This window comes from Dipodomys merriami, unplaced genomic scaffold (genome assembly GCF_024711535.1).
Source record: "Dipodomys merriami isolate MVZ:Mamm:240054 unplaced genomic scaffold, mDipMer1.0.p SCAF_43, whole genome shotgun sequence".
Classification (NCBI taxonomy): domain Eukaryota; kingdom Metazoa; phylum Chordata; class Mammalia; order Rodentia; family Heteromyidae; genus Dipodomys; species Dipodomys merriami.
This window is the reverse complement of record NW_027205937.1, coordinates 3603937-3608970: the sequence shown is the minus strand read 5'-3', so window position 1 is coordinate 3608970 and position 5034 is coordinate 3603937.

Here is a 5034-nt window from a genome sequence, read left to right as displayed (position 1 = left end):
CATCACCCTAAACCTAACCCACACACTAACCCTAACCTTACCGTAGCCCTCACCCTAATCCTAACACTAACAGTAAACCTAACCCTCATACTAACCTTAACCCCTCAGCCTAAACCTCACCCTAAAACTAACCATAACCCTAATCCTCACCCTATCCCTAACCCTAAGCTGAAACCTCACCCTAACCTTACCCTCACCCTAACCCTAATGCTAAACCTAACCCTCACCTTAACCCTAAACCTCACCCTCACCCTAACCCTCAATCTAAGCCTTACCCTTACCCTAACACTAACCCTAACCCTCACCCTAATCCTAACCCTAACCCTAACCCTAAATTTCTCCCTGATCCTAACCCTCACCCTAACCCTTAACCTCACCCTAACGCTAACCCTAACAATAACCCTCACCCTAACCCTCTCCATCACTCTAATCCTCACCCTCACCCTAAACATCACCCTAACCCTAACCCTCACCCTTATCCTAACCCTCAACCTAACACTCAACCTCACCCTAATCCTCACCCTAACACTAACCCTAACCCTTACCTAACCGAAACCCTCTTCCTCACACTCACCCTAACCCTCACCCTCACCCTAGCCCTGACAATAACCCTGACCCTAATCCTAACACTCACCCTCACTCTCACAATCACCCTCAGCCTAAACCTAACACTTAACCTAACCCTAACCTTCACCCTCACCCTCATTCTCACCCTCACCATAACTCTAAACTTTACCCTAACTCTCACCCTCACCCTCACCCTAACCCTAACCCTATCCCTAACCCTCAACCTAAGCCTAAACCTCAACAAAACCATAACCCTAACACTCACCCTCACCCTAACACTAACCCTAAATCTAACCCTCAACCTAACCCTTATTCTAAACCTAACACTAACCCTAACCCTCACTTTCACCTTAAATCTCACCCTAACCCTTATCTTAACCATATCCCTAACTGTAAGCCTAACCTAATCCTCAAATTAACCCAAACCGTAACCCTAACCCTCACCCTCACCCCAACCCTCACCATCACCCTAACCCTCACCCTAACCCTAACACTCAGCCACCCCGAAAACCTCACCCTCAACTGAACACTCACCCTCAACCTAATCCTCACCCTTACATAACCCTAACCCTAATCCTAAACCTAAACCTCACCCTGATCCTCACCCTAACACTAACGCTAATACAAACCCTCAGCCTCACACTAACCCTCACCCTCACCCTAACCCTCACACTCACCCTAACCCTACCCCTCACCCTCACCCTAACCCTAACCCTATCCCTAAACCTAACCCTAACCCTATCCCTCACCTTAAACCTAAAGGTAACTCTAACCCTCTCCCTCACGTTAACCCTCACCCTAAACCTCTCCCTAACCCTTATCCTCACACTAACCCAAACCCTAACACTAATCCTAACCCTCACAATAACCCTAAACCTCAACCTAACCCTAAACTTAACCTGACCCTAACCCTCAGCCTAACCCTTACCCTCACCCTAACGCTAACCCTAACCCTAAACCTCCCCTTACCCTAACCATCACCATCGCCGTAAACCTCACCTTAAGCCTAACCCTCAACCACAAGCTAACCCTAATCGTCATCCTCACGTTGAACATCATCCTAACCCTAACCCTCACTCTAAACCTAAGCCTAATCCTCATCCTAAACCTAACTCTCACCCTCACCCTAAACCTAAGCCTTACCCTAACAATAACACTAATCCTAAACCTATCCCTCACCCTCAATCTCAACCTAAGCCTAACCCTACCCCTAACCCTAATCCTAACACTAACCCTCACCCTAACCCTAACCCTAAAATTCACCCTCACACTCATCCTAACCCTTATCCTAAACCTAATCCTAACCCTAACCCACACCCTCACCCTAAACCTCACCCTAACCCTAATCCTCACTAAGTCTAATCCTAACCCTCACCCTCACCTGCAACCTAAACCTAACCCTAAACTTAACCCTCACTCTCACCCTAATTCTTACCCTAAACCTAACCCTCACACTAACCCTCACCCTAACCCTTATTCTAACCTTAACCCTAACCCTAACCCTAAACCTAAACCTAACCCTCAACCTTACCCTTATTCTAAACCTAAAACTAACCCTAACCCTCACCCTCCCCCTAAATCACACCCTAACCCTTACCTTCACCATATCCCTAACCTTAACCCTAACCTAATCCTCACACTAACCCAAACTGTAACCCTAACCCTAACCCTCACCCTCACCCTAACCCTCACCATCACCCTAACCCTCACCCTAACCCTAACACTAAGCCACACCGAAAACCTCAACCTCAACTGAACACTCACCCTAACCCTAACCCTCACCCTTACCCTAACCGTAAACCTAATCCTAAACCTAACCCTCAAACTCATCCTCACCCTAACACTAATGGTAATACTAACCCTCACACTCACCCTAACCCTCACCCTCACCCTAACCCTCACCCTCACCCTAACCCTAACCCTAACCCTAACCCTCACCTTCACCCTCAACCTAACCCTAACACTAACCCTAACCCTCACCCTAACCCTAACCCTATCCCTAAACCTAACCCTCACCCTAACCCTCACCTTAAACCTAACGGTAACCCTAACCGTCTGCCTCACTCTAACCCTCACCCTAACCCTTATCCGCACACTAACCCAAACCCTAACACTAACCTAACCCTCACAGTAACCCTAACCCTCAGCCTAACCCTAAACCTATCTTCACCCTAACCCTTACCCTTACCCTAACGCTAACTCTAACCCTAAACCACCCCTCACCCTAACACTCACCATCGCCTTAACCCTCACCCTAAGCCTAACCCTCACCCACAACCTAACCCTAATCCTGGCCCTCACCCTGAACATCACCCTAACCCTAACCCTCACCCTAAACCTAGGACTAATCCTCACCCTAAACCTAACCCTCACGGTCAACCTCACCCAAAGCCTAACCGTAACCATAACCCTAATAATAAACCTAACCCTCACCCTCACACTCACCATAAGCCTAACCCTAACCCTAACACTCAACCTAACCCTAACCCTCAGCCTCACCCTCACCCTAACCCTCACCCTAACCCTATCACTCAACCTAACCATAACCCTCAGCCTCACCCTCACCATAACCCTAACAAAAGCCTAACTCTCACCCTAAACCTAACCCTAAACCAAATGGTAACCCTAACTCTCGGCCTCAATCTAGCCCTCACCCTAATCCTAACCTTCAACCTAACCCTAACCCTCAACCTCACCCTCACCCTCACCTTAACCCTAAACTTAACCTTCACCCTCACCCTAACCCTCAGCGTAACACTTACCCTCACCCTAATCCTAACCTTATCCCTACCCCTCACCGTAAATGTAACCCTCAATCTCACCCTCACCCTCACCCTAAGACTAACCCTAAACCTAACCCTAATCCTAAACCAAACCCTCACCCGCACCCTCACCATTACCCTAAACCTAAACCTAACCCTGACCCTAAACCTGACCCTTACCCTAAACCTCATCCTTAACCTAATGCCAACCCTAATCCTCACCCCAATCCTAACCCTCAGCATATCCCTTATCCTCACACTAACCCTAACCCTAAACCTAACCCTCACACGAACCCTAACCCTGACCCTAACCCTTACCCTCACCCTAACCCTCACCCTAACCCTAACATTAACTCTAACTCTCATCCTAAACATAATCCTAACCTTCATCCTCGCACTAACCCTCAACTGAAACTGAACCCTAACCCTCACCCTCACCCTAAACATCACCCTATCCCTAACCCTCACCCTAACCCTCACACTAAACCTCAACCTCAACCTAATCCTCAACCTAACCCTAACCCTCCTAACCCAAACTCTAACCTTTACCCTCCACTCCATCATCGCCCTCAGCCTAAGCCTAACCCTAACCTTAACCCTAACACACACACTCAAACTCACGCTAACCCTAAACCTCACCCTCACACTAGCCCTCACCCTAACCTCAACCGTAATCAGAAACCTAACACTAACCCTCAGCCTCTCCCTCAGCCTAACCCTAACCGTAATCCTAACGATAAACCTCACCTTAACCCTAACCTTAAGCCTAACCCTAACCCACACCGTCACCCTCAGACTCACACTCACCCTAACACTCACCCTCACCTTCAAACCTCACCCTAACCCTCAACCTCACCCTAAACATCACACTAACCGTAACCCTCATCCTAAACCTAACCCTCTTCCTAAATCTCACAATAACCCTAACGCTAACCCTAACCCTCACCCTATTCCTAACCCTCACCATAACCCTTATCCTCACACTAACCTTAAACCTAACCCTCACACTAACCTTAACCCTCACACTAACCCTAAACTTAACCCTCACCATAACCCTCACACTAACCCTAACCCTCATCCTAACCTTAACCCTAACCCTCTCGCTCACCCTCACCCAAACCCTCACCCTCAGCCTAACCCTAACCCTGACCCTAATCCTAACCCTAACCCTTACCCTCGCCCTAACCCTCATCCTAACCCTAATCCTAACCCTCAACCTAACCCTAACCAACACCCTAATCCTCACCCTAACCCTCAACTTCACCCTCACCCTCATCCTAAACTTTAACCTCACACTAACACTAACCCTAACCCTACCACTAACCCTCACACTAAACCTAACCCTCTCCCTAAACCTAAACCTAACGATCAACCTAACCCTCACCCTAACAATCACCCTAACACTAACCCTCACCCTCACCCTAACCCTCAATGTCATCCTAACCCGACCCTAACCCTAAACCTAACCCACACCCTAACCTGAACCCTCTCCCTCATCCGAAACTCATACTCATCCTAACGCTCGCCCTCACCATAAATATCACCCTAACAATAACCCTCACTGTAAACCTAACCCCAACCCTACCTTAACACTAACCCTCAAACTAACCCTCATCCTCACACTAACTCTCACCCTAAACGTTAACTTCACACGAACCGTAACCCTACCACTAACCCTAACCCTCTCACTAACCCTAAGGCTTAC